The sequence below is a fragment of the Carassius auratus genome, chromosome 36 (genome assembly GCF_003368295.1).
Source record: "Carassius auratus strain Wakin chromosome 36, ASM336829v1, whole genome shotgun sequence".
NCBI classification, from domain to species: domain Eukaryota; kingdom Metazoa; phylum Chordata; class Actinopteri; order Cypriniformes; family Cyprinidae; genus Carassius; species Carassius auratus.
The window spans coordinates 874,004-887,488 of NC_039278.1; the positions used below are offsets into that span (position 1 = coordinate 874,004).

General features: G+C 38.0%; 1 non-coding gene across 1 annotated transcript; it reads left to right on the plus strand.

Moving 5' to 3' along the window:
- The first annotated feature begins 13,357 nt into the window (after positions 1 to 13,357).
- trnae-uuc (transfer RNA glutamic acid (anticodon UUC)) lies at positions 13,358 to 13,429 on the plus strand. The gene has a single exon. It is a non-coding gene; the product is annotated as a tRNA-Glu (tRNA).
- Positions 13,430 to 13,485: the final 56 nt, after the last annotated feature.

A 13,485-nucleotide genomic window follows, 5' to 3' on the forward strand; every position in this document is an offset into this window, starting at 1 on the left:
GAGAACCAGTAACACTTACAAGACGTTGAGTGACAAGGTGGGCGGGTTCAGAAAGAACAGGACAAAAGCACATGGCACCAAACAACACAACACTCACAGAAGACTGTGACAGAAAGACATAAGACTGTGACAGAAAGACAGAAAACTGTGACAGATTGGATATATTTATATAAACTTTTTATGGTTCATGAATGGTCATGGGTCAATTAAGTCATAACACTTATTTTCATAGTCCCTTTTGAATATTCTATTGACATATAAGTATTGCACTTACATGTCAACTACTCTCATTATAGTACTAATAGACTGTCTGCTTAATTTCTAATTCTGATGCTCTCCCAGAATATGTTTGACTGTACAAGTAACTTTGCAAGTACATCAACTATTTTCTAACACTCTAATGAAAGCAGGACAGTCGTGGCCCAAAATATTGGCACCCCTTTGTAAAAGTATCAAAGAAGGGTTGTGAAAATCATTGTTATCTTTTTGATATTTTATTTAAAAAAATATTCACAAAAATGTATCCTTATCATTGGATAATAAGAAATGAAAAGTTTTTTTCTCAAATGCTCATTGGACACCAATTATTGGCCCCCCCTAGAAATTTTTATGAGTAAAATATCTCTGAAGTATATTCCCATTCAAATTCACAATTTTGAGCACTAAGCTTGATTATAAACATGAAATTATCCAGCTATGGCTATGGCTACCTGTTTCAACGAAATATAAAGAGGGAAGGGAAAACAAAGCCCAAATCCCCTTAAATCATTCATCACAATGAGAAAAACCAAAAGAATGTATTTCTGATGTTGATAATTGAGATATGAGCTTAACAAATTGGTGAAGTGGCTTTAAGAAAGAGCTAGAGCAGTGAAATTCCCATTTCCACCATCAGGGCAATAATTAAGGAATCTCCAATCAACTAAAATGTTACAAAACTGCTTGGAAGAGGACTTGTCTATATCGTCCTAATGTGTGGTGAAGAAGGAGAGTTGAGTAGCTAAAGACTCGCCAAAGCTCACAGCTGGAGAACTGCAGCAAATAGCAGAGTCTCTGGTTCAGAAAACCTTTTAAAAAAGTCAAACAGAACCTACATAACAACGTGTTGTTTGGGAGAGGTTACAAGAAAAATTATCCTAGCTCATACAAAACAAACTAAAGCATAATTCAGTAATCAGCCAAGACTGGAACTTAAATGTGAATGGCTTCTATGATCAGATGAAACCAAAAAAAATGAGATTTTTTTAGCAGCAAACACTCAGATGGGTTAGGTGAACACAGAGAGAAAAAAGTAACTCATGTGCACAATGAAATATACTGCTGTATTAGTTTTTTTTTCTGGGCCTATATTTCTGCTGGAGGCCCTAGACATCTTGTTTAGAAAACATGGCATCATGGATTCTATCAAATACCAACAGATAAAAAACAGTAAGTGACTGTTAGAAATCTTATAATGGTCCATGTTTTGATCTTTCAACCATACAATAATCCAAAACACAAACCTCGAAAAACACAGAAATGGGTCACTGAGCTCAAAACCAAGCTTCTGCTATAGCCATTCCAGTCCTCTGACCTGACCTTACAGAACATGAGAGGAGTGAACTGAAGAAGCACCAACATGGAGCTGGGAATCTAAAGGGTCTGGAGTGATTCTGGATGAAAGAATGGTCTCTGATCTCTTGTCAGGTGTTCTCTAACCTCATCAGGCATTATAGAAAAAAAAATAGACCTGTTAATCTGGCAAATGGAGGTTTCAAAAAGTACTGAATAAAAGGGTGCCATTAATTGTGGCCAATGTGTATTAGAAAAAAAAAACATTTATTCATAATGATATTTCCCCCTGTTTTAAATTCTTATTATCCAATGAAAGGATACATTTTTGTGAATTTTTTATATAAAAGTGCAAAACGATTAAAGCAGATGAATTTTCACACACTTCTTTGATCATATTTACCAAGGGTGCTGATATTTTTGGCCATGACTGTAGGTGCAACAACGCAACAACATAAATTTCAAAAGGAACCATAACAATAAAGTGAAACCACTATATTAAATAACAATTAAAAAAAATAAATAAATTGATGTTATAATTTGACGTTGTTTGGATGTTACCATTATGACGCCTTAAAAACACTGGATTATGGTTGCCATACCTGATGACTAATATCAGTATTTGATGTCAATCTGACGTTGGTTTAAGAGGTTGACTCAACGTTGGATTTTGATTTGCTAATGCCACAACCTAAAACTAACTACAGATAAACATCAAATGATGTTTTAATTTGAAGTTGTGTGGACGTTGCCATTATGACGTCTAGAAAACGTTGGATTATGGTTGCCATACCTGACGACTTAATATCAGTATTTGATGTCAATGTGACGTTGGCCTGAGACGTTGGCTCGATGTTGGGTTTAGGTTAGTTAATGTCACAACCTAAAAACAAACTAAAGATCAAAGTCAAATGGCGTTATAATTTGACGTTGTTTCGACATTAACATTATGACGTCTTGAAGACGTTGGATTTTGGTTGCCATACCTGACGACTAAATATCAGTATTTGATGTCAATCTGATGTTGGCTTGAGACGCTGTCTTGATGTTGGATTTTGGTTAGTTAATGCCACAAACTAAAACTAACTACAGATCAACATCAAATGATATTTTAATTTGACGTTGTGTGGACATTACCATTATGACGTCTAGAAGACATTGGATTATGGTTACCATACCTGACGACTAAACATCAGTCTTTGATGTCAATGTGACGTTGGCTTGAGACATTGGCTAGACGTTGGATTTTGGTTAGTTAATGCCACAACCTAAAACTAACTACATATCAACATCAAATTATGTTTTAATTTGACGTTGTGTGGACATTGCCATAATGACGTGTAGAAGAGTTTGGATTTTGGTTGCCATATCTGACGACTAAATATCAGTATTTGATGTCAGTGTGACGTTGGCTTAAGACGTTGGCTCGACGTTGGATTTTGGTTAGTTAATGCCACAACATAAAACTAACTACAGATCAACATCAAATAATGTTTTAATTTGACGTTGTGTGGACGTTGCCATTATGACGTCTAGAAAACGTTGGATTATGGTTGCCATACCTGACGACTAAACATCAGTTTTTGATGTCAATGTGACGTTGGCTTGAGACGTTGGCACGACGGTGGATTTTGGTTAGTTAATGCCACAACCTAAAACTAACTACAGATCAACGTCAAATAATGTTTTAATTTGACGTTGTTTCGACGTTGCCGTTATGACGTCTAGAAAACGTTGGATTTTGGTTGCCATACCTGACGACTTAAGATCAGTATTTGATGTCAGTGTGACATTGGCTTGAGACGTTGGCTCGACGTTGGATTTTAGTTAGTTAATGCCACAACCTAAAACTAACTACAGATCAACGTCAAATGATGTTTTAATTTGACGTTGCCATTATGACGTCTAGAAACCGTTGGATTTTGGTTGCCATACCTGACGACTTAATATCAGTATTTGATGTCATTGTGACATTTGCTTGAAACGTTGGCTCGACGTTGGATTTTGGTTAGTTAATGCCACAACCTAAAACTAACTACAGATTAACGTCAAATGATGTTAGAATTTGACGTTGTTTGGACATTAACATTATGACTTTTGGTTGCCATACCTGGCGACTAAATATCAGTATTTGATGTCAATCTGACGTTGGCTTGAGACGTTGTCTTGACGCTGGATTTTGGTTGGTTAATGCCACAACATAAAACTAACTACAGATCAACATCAAATGATGTTTTAATTTGACGTTGTGTGGATGTTGCCATTATGACGTCTAGAAAACGTTGGATTATGGTTGCCATACCTGATGACTAAACATCAGTTTTTGATGTCAATGTGACGTTGGCTTGAGACGTTGGCACGACGGTGGATTTTGGTTAGTTAATGCCACAACCTAAAACTAACTACAGATCAACGTCAAATCATGTTTTAATTTGACGTTGTTGGGACGTTGTCATAATGACGTCTAGAAAAAATTGGATTATGGTTGCCATACCTGACGACTTAATATCAGTATTTGATGTCAATGTGACGTTGGCCTGAGACGTTGGCTCAATGTTGGGTTTAGGTTAGTTAATGTCACAACCTAAAAACAAAATAAAGATCAAAGTTTAATGTTGTTTGGACGTTAACATTATGATGTCTTGAAGACGTTGGATTTTGGTTGCCATACCTGACGACTAAATATCAGTATTTGATGTCAATCTGACGTTGGCTTGAGACGTTGTCTTGACGCTGGATTTTGGTTAGTTAATGCCACAACTTAAAACTAACTACAGATCAACGTCAAATGATGTTTTAATTTGACGTTGTTTGGACGTTGCCATCATGACATCTAGAAAACGTTGGATTTTGGTTACCATACCTGACAACTTACTATCAGTTTTTGATGTCAATGTGACGTTGGCTTAAGACATTAGCTAGACGTTGGATTTTGGATAGTTAATGCCACAAACTAAAACTAACTACAGATCAACGTCAAATGATGTTTTAATTTGATGTTGTTTGGACGTTGCCATCATGACGTCTAGAAAACGTTGGATTTTGGTTACCATACCTGACAACTTAATATCAGTATTTGATGTCAATGTGACGTTGGCTTAAGACATTGGCTAGACGTTGGATTTTGGTTAGTTAATGCCACGAACTAAAACTAACTACAGATCAACATCAAATGATGTTTTAATTGGACGTTGTGTGGACGTTGCCATTATGACATCTAGAAAACGTTGGATTATGGTTGCCATACCTGACGACTAAATATCAGTATTTGATGTCAATGTGACGTTGGCCTGAGACGTTGGCTTGACGTTGGGTTTAGGTTAGTTAATATCACAACACAACCTAAAAACAAAGTAAAGATCAAAGTCAAATGATGTTTTAATTTTACGTTGTTTGGACGTTAACATTATGATGTCTTGAAGACGTTGGATTTTGGTTGCCATACCTGACATCTTAATATCAGTATTTGATGTCAGTGTGACGTTGGCTTGAGACGTTGGCTCGACGTTGGATATTGGTTAGTTAATGCCACAACCTAAAACTAATTACAGATCAACGTCAAATGATGTTTTAATTTGACTTTGCCATTATGACGTCTAGAAACCGTTGGATTTTGGTTGCCATACCTGACGACTTAATATCAGTATTTGATGTCAGTGTGACATTTGCTTGAAACGTTGGCTCGACTTTGGATTTTGGTTAGTTAATGCCACAACCTAAAACTAACTACAGATCAACGTCAAAGGATGTTTTAATTTGACATTGTTTGGACGTTGCCATTATGACGTCTAGAAAACGTTGGATTATGGTTGCCATACCTGACGACTTAAGATCAGTATTTGATGTCAGTGTGACATTGGCTTGAGACGTTGGCTCGACGTTGGATTTTGGTTAGTTAATGCCACAACCTAAAACTAACTACAGATCAACGTCAAATGATGTTTTAATTTGACGTTGTTTCGACGTTGCCGTTATGACGTCTAGAAAAACGTTGGATTTTGGTTGCCATACCTGACGACTTAAGATCAGTATTTGATGTCAGTGTGACATTGGCTTGAGACGTTGGCTCGACGTTGGATTTTGGTTAGTTAATGCCACAACCTAAAACTAACTACAAATCAACGTCAAATGATGTTTTAATTTGACGTTGTTTGGACGTTGCCATTATGACGTATAGAAAAAGTTGGATTATGGTTGCCATAACTGACGACTAAACATCAGTATTTGATGTCAATGTGACGTTGGCTTGAGACGTTGGCTCCACGTTGGATTTTGGTTAGTTAATGCCACAACCAAAACTAACTACAGATCAACGTCAAATGATGTTTTAATTTGACATTGTTTGGACGTTGCCATTAGGACGTCTAGAAAACGTTGGATTTTGGTTGCCATACCTGACGACTTAAGATCAGTATTTGATGTCAGTGTGACATTGGCTTGAGACGTTGGCTCGACGTTGGATTTTGGTTAGTTAATGCCACAACCTAAAACTAACTACAGATCAACGTCAAATGATGTTTTAATTTGACATTGTTTGGACGTTGCCATTATGACGTCTAGAAAACGTTGGATTATGGTTGCCATACCTGACGACTAAACATCAGTTTTTAATGTCAGTGTGACATTGGCTTGAGACGTTGGCTCGACGTTGGATTTTGGTTAGTTAATGCCACAACCAAAACTAACTACAGATCAACGTCAAATGATGTTTTAATTTGACGTTGTTTCGACGTTGCCATTAGGACGTCTAGAAAACGTTGGATTATGGTTGCCATACCTGACGACTTAATATCAGTATTTGATGTCAATGTGACGTTGGCTTGAGACGTTGGCTCGACGTTGGATTTTAGTTAGTCAATGCCACAACCTAAAACTAACTACAGATCAACGTCAAATGATGTTTTAATTTGACGTTGTTTCGACGTTGCCGTTATGACGTCTAGAAAACGTTGGATTTTGGTTGCCATACCTGACGACTTTAGATCAGTATTTGATGTCAGTGTGACATTGGCTTGAGACGTTGGCTCGACGTTGGATTTTGGTTAGTTAATGCCACAACCTAAAACTAACTACAGATCAACGTCAAATGATGTTTTAATTTGACGTTGTTTGGACGTTGCCATTATGACGTCTAGAAAACGTTGGATTATGGTTGCCATACCTGACGACTAAACATCAGTTTTTGATGTCAGTGTGACATTGGCTTGAGACGTTGGCTCGACGTTGGATTTTGGTTAGTTAATGCCACAACCAAAACTAACTACAGATCAACGTCAAATGATGTTTTAATTTGACGTTGTTTGGACGTTGCCATTAGGACGTCTAGAAAACGTTGGATTTTGGTTGCCATACCTGACGACTAAACATCAGTATTTGATGTCAATGTGACGTTGGCTTGAGACGTTGGCTCGACGTTGGATTTTGGTTAGTTAATGCCACAACCAAAACTAACTACAGATCAACGTCAAATGATGTTTTAATTTGATGTTGTTTGGACGTTGCCATTAGGACGTCTAGAAAACGTTGGATTTTGGTTGCCATACCTGACGACTTAAGATCAGTATTTGATGTCAGTGTGACATTGGCTTGAGACGTTGGCTCGACGTTGGATTTTGGTTAGTTAATGCCACAACCTAAAACTAACTACAGATCAACGTCAAATGATGTTTTAATTTGACGTTGTTTGGACGTTGCCATTATGACGTCTAGAAAACGTTGGATTATGGTTGCCATACCTGACGACTAAACATCAGTTTTTGATGTCAGTGTGACATTGGCTTGAGACGTTGGCTCGACGTTGGATTTTGGTTAGTTAATGCCACAACCAAAACTAACTACAGATCAACGTCAAATGATGGTTTAATTTGACGTTGTTTCGACGTTGCCGTTATGACGTCTAGAAAACGTTGGATTTTGGTTGCCATACCTGACGACTTAAGATCAGTATTTGATGTCAATGTGACGTTGGCTTGAGACGTTGGCTCGACGTTGGATTTTGGTTAGTTAATGCCACAACCTAAAACTAACTACAGATCAACGTCAAATTATGTTTTAATTTGACGTTGTTTGGACGTTGCCATTATGACGTCTAGAAAACGTTGGATTATGGTTGCCATACCTGACGACTAAACATCAGTTTTTGATGTCAGTGTGACATTGGCTTGAGACGTTGGCTCGACGTTGGATTTTGGTTAGTTAATGCCACAACCAAAACTAACTACAGATCAACGTCAAATGATGTTTTAATTTGACGTTGTTTGGACGTTGCCATTAGGACGTCTAGAAAACGTTGGATTTTGGTTGCCATACCTGACGACTAAACATCAGTATTTGATGTCAATGTGACGTTGGCTTGAGACGTTGGCTCGACGTTGGATTTTGGTTAGTTAATGCCACAACCAAAACTAACTACAGATCAACGTCAAATGATGTTTTAATTTGACGTTGTTTGGACGTTGCCATTAGGACGTCTAGAAAACGTTGGATTTTGGTTGCCATACCTGACGACTTAAGATCAGTATTTGATGTCAGTGTGACATTGGCTTGAGACGTTGGCTCGACGTTGGATTTTGGTTAGTTAATGCCACAACCTAAAACTAACTACAGATCAACGTCAAATGATGTTTTAATTTGACGTTGTTTGGACGTTGCCATTATGACGTCTAGAAAACGTTGGATTATGGTTGCCATACCTGACGACTAAACATCAGTTTTTGATGTCAGTGTGACATTGGCTTGAGACGTTGGCTCGACGTTGGATTTTGGTTAGTTAATGCCACAACCAAAACTAACTACAGATCAACGTCAAATGATGTTTTAATTTGACGTTGTTTCGACGTTGCCGTTATGACGTCTAGAAAACGTTGGATTTTGGTTGCCATACCTGACGACTTAAGATCAGTATTTGATGTCAATGTGACGTTGGCTTGAGACATTGGCTCGACGTTGGATTTTGGTTAGTTAATGCCACAACCTAAAACTAACTACAGATCAACGTCAAATTATGTTTTAATTTGACGTTGTTTGGACGTTGCCATTATGACGTCTAGAAAACGTTGGATTATGGTTGCCATACCTGACGACTAAACATCAGTTTTTGATGTCAGTGTGACATTGGCTTGAGACGTTGGCTCGACGTTGGATTTTGGTTAGTTAATGCCACAACCAAAACTAACTACAGATCAACGTCAAATGATGTTTTAATTTGACGTTGTTTGGACGTTGCCATTAGGACGTCTAGAAAACGTTGGATTTTGTTTGCCATACCTGACGACTTAATATCAGTATTTGATGTCAATGTGACGTTGGCTTGAGACGTTGGCTCGACGTTGGGTTTAGGTTAGTCAATGTCACAACCTAAAACAAACTACAGATCAACGTCAAATGATGTTTTAATTTGACGTTGTTTGGACGTTGCCATTATGACGTCTAGGTAACGTTGGATTTTGGTTGCCATACCTGACGACTAAATATCAGTATTCGATGTCAATGTGACGTTGGCTTGAGACGTTGGCTAGACGTTGGATTTTGGTTATTTTATAACACAACCTAAAAACAACCTAATATCATCGTCAGATGATGTTGGTCTTGGACGTCAATTTAACGTTGTCATTAGACGTTGGCTTGACATTGAATTTTGGTTACCTGACGTCGCGACCTAAATCTAATCTAATATTAACGTCATATGACGTTGTGTGCCTGCTGGGATTGTTCCAGCCACCAAAGAAAGATTCGCAAATAACCTGCCTGATCTATCTCAACTGCTAATTGTACCCAAAAATACACACGAATTAGACGAAATTACTGACAACATGGGCACTATTTTCTCTAATACATTAGAAGCTGTTGCCCCAATCAAATTGAAAAAAGTTAGAGAAAAACGTACTGTACCATGGTATAACAGTAATACTCACTCTCTCAAGAAATTAACTCGTAGTCTTGAACGCAAATGGAGAAAAACTAACTTAGAAGTTTTTAGAATTGCATGGAAAAACAGTATGTCTAGCTATAGACAGGCTCTAAAAACTGCTAGGGCAGAGCATATACACAAACTCATTGAAAATAACCAAAACAATCCTAGGTTTTTATTTAGCACAGTGGCTAAGTTAACAAATTACCAGATGCCACCTGATTCAAATATTCCACCAACGTTAAATAGTAATGACTTTATGAATTTCTTCACTGATAAAATAGATAACATTAGAAATACAATAGCGAATGTAGATTCTACAGCGTCTAACACTTCAGTTTCATCCATCGCACCCAAAGATAAACTGCGGTGCTTTACAACCATAGGACAGGAAGAGCTAAATAAACTTATCACTGTATCTAAACCAACAACATGTTTATTAGATCCTGTACCCTCAAAATTACTGAAAGAGCTGTTACCTGTAGCAGAAGAAACGCTTCTCAATATCATAAACTCGTCGTTAACTTTAGGACATGTCCCAAAATCATTCAAGCTGGCGGTTATCAAGCCTCTTATTAAGAAACCAAAACTAGATCCTAGTGTACTGGCAAATTATAGGCCTATTTCAAATCTTCCATTCATGTCTAAAATTTTAGAGTAAGTTGTGTCTGCTCAATTGAGCACCTTCCTGCATAAAAATGATATGTATGAAGAATTTCAGTCAGGTTTTAGGCCCCACCATAGCACAGAAACTGCACTTGTTAAAATTACAAATGACCTGCTCCTTGCGTCAGACCAAGGCTGCATCTCATTTCTAGTCTTACTTGATCTTAGTGCTGCGTTCGACACCATAGATCATGACATACTCATAGATCGATTACAAAACTATACAGGTATTCAAGGGCAGGCTCTAAGATGGTTTAGATCCTACCTGTCCGATCGCTACCATTTTGTTTACTTAAATGGGGAGTCATCTCATTTATCATCAGTAAAATATGGAGTGCCACAAGGATCCGTCCTAGGTCCCCTTCTATTTTCAATATATATGTTGCCCCTTGGTAATATTATTAGAAAATACGGAATTAGCTTCCACTGTTATGCTGATGATACTCAGCTATATATCTCAACGAGACCAGATGAAACTTCCCAATTATCTAAGCTAACAGAGTGTGTTAAAAATGTAAAAGATTGGATGACACACAATTTTCTCCAATTAAATTCGGATAAGACAGAGATACTAATTATTGGACCAAAAAACACTACACAGAATCTTGTAGATTACAATCTGCAACTAGACGGATGTACTGTTACTTCCTCTACAGTCAGAAATCTGGGTGTTATATTAGACAGCAATTTGTCTTTTGAAAATCATATTTCCAATGTTACAAAAACTGCATTCTTCCATCTTAGAAACATTGCCAAGCTACGAAACATGTTATCTGTTTCTGATGCAGAAAAGCTAGTTCATGCATTCATGACCTCTAGACTGGACTATTGTAATGCACTTCTAGGTGGTTGTCCTGCTTCGTCAATAAACAAGCTACAGGTAGTCCAAAATGCAGCAGCTAGAGTCCTTATGAGGTCAAGAAAATATGATCATATTACCCCAATTTTACAGTCTCTGCACTGGCTACCTATTAAGTTCCGTATCAGTTACAAATTATCATTACTTACCTATAAGGCCCTAAATGGTTTAGCTCCAGCGTACCTAACTAGCCTTCTACCACGTTACAACCCATCACGCACCCTAAGGTCACAAAACGCTGGACTTTTGGTAGTTCCTAGGATAGCAAAGTCCACTAAAGGAGGTAGAGCTTTCTCACATTTGGCTCCCAAACTCTGGAATAGCCTTCCTGATAATGTTCGGGGTTCAGACACACTCTCTCTGTTTAAATCTAGATTAAAAACACATCTCTTTCGCCAAGCATTCGAATAATGTATCTTTTTAATTGTGAGTGTAGTTGCATCTGTTCAAAGTTGCATTTTTATTCATTAGCTTGGGTTAAACTAATTTTACTTGGATTGGATCAGCAGCTATGCTAATGATGTCTGTATTTTGTTTCTATGTTTCGTCACGGGATTTACATCCCGTGGTAACTAGGATTTAAACAAGCTCCAGTCTGGATCCAGAACACCTGAGAAGAGATGATGCTGACCCTCAGAGGACCCCAGATGATGCTAACCTTGAATCAACAAACAGAACTAACAATTATTGCTAAATGTGTGACTGAATCATATAATAACTTACTTAATAATATTGATAGTTCATCGTCTAGCTGACTACGTCTTGTATTATTATTATTATTTTTTCTAAAATCCTGTCAAATGTGCACAAACTACTAGCTACTACTAAATATTGTAGAAACATAATTTTCTGTAAAGTTGCTTTGTAACGATTTATTTTGTAAAAAGCGCTATACAAATAAACTTGAATTGAATTGAATAATGCCATGTGGTTTTGATGTCACAGGCTTGCCATTTTGAAGCCTTATCACTAATTGCCACCTGGACATTGAGAATAATTTGTAATCTGCATTAAACTAAACGAGCGAATAATCAGCAATTTTGCGGATTAAAAATTGGTCTCACTTTCATTATTAACCTCACAATATGTCAGTTTGGTACCTTGACAGACCGACGATAGGCAGTTTTTCCTCTAGATAACGGTTGCCATGTGTGTTTTCAGATGCATGACACAAGTATTTTCACCTGGACAAGACCTTAATTACCAGTTCGAGGTATAAATTCAGCAATCCCAGGATTCTGGCCAAAAAAACTGAACCATGGGTGAGTCAACAAACATGTCCCTTGAATGCATGCAACACTATTTATTTCAGTAAACCGTCCCTTTGGATGATTCTTGTATTGCCAAATTATTATCACATTGTTACAGTCACAAACCAAAAGCAACAGGCCACTACAAAACCCTGCCCCCACACTGGCCACATTTATGGAAAGTGGCCCACAAGCTTGTGGCCAGTTAAAGATGGCCAGTTCCCATACGGTCTAGCAGTTAGGATTCCTGGTTTTCTCCTATGCGGCCAGGGGTCGACTCCCGGTATGGGAAAGCTTGATCTTTTTGCTTCCCTCCTCAAAAAGCCAGCACATCTTCCTGCACCAGAAGTGACTTTTTGTACAGCAGTAGAGCTACAGAACCCTGATAGATTGAGGTTCCGATGTCTATGGGGAGAAGCGGACATGCTTCGGTATTGCCATTCATCACACAATCTCTCCGATAAGCTCGGTCGATTAACGTAGTATTAAAATGCAGGCTGGTGGGCCAGTAGATTCTAGAATTAACAATTTCATCACTACTCTGTAACCGCTTTACTACTTTGAAGGGTGCAATGCCATGTGGTTTTGATGTAATGGGCTTGCCATTTTAAAGCCTTATCACTAATTGCCACCTGGACATTGAGAATAAGTTGTAAACTGAGTTAAACTGAAGGAGCAAATAATCAGCAACTTTGCTGATTAAAAATTTGTCTCACTTTCATTGTTAACCTCACAATGTAATTTTTGTACCTTGACAGAGTGACGATAGGCAGTTTTTCCCCTAGATAACGGTTGCCTTGTGTGTTTTCAAATGGATGACATGAGTATTTTCACCTGGACAAGAGCTTAATTACCAGTTTGAGGTATCAATTCAGCAATCACAGGAATCTGCCCAAATAAACTGAACCCCCGGGGTGAGTAAAAAAACAGATCCCCTGAATGCCTCCAACACTATATAATTCAGAAAACCCTCCTTTTGGATAATTCTTGTTTTGCCAAATTATTATCACATTGTTACAGTCACAGACCTAAAGCAACAGGCCACTACAAGGTCCTGCACCGACTTTGACCACATGTATGGAAAGTGCACCAGAAGCCCATGGCCATTTTAAGGTGCCTGAATCCCATATGGTCTAGCGGTTAGGATTCCTGGTTTTCACCCAGGCGGCCCAGGTTCGACTCCCGGTATGGGAATGCATGCTCTTTTTGCTTCCCTCCTCAAAAATCCAGCATATTTTCCTGCACCAGAA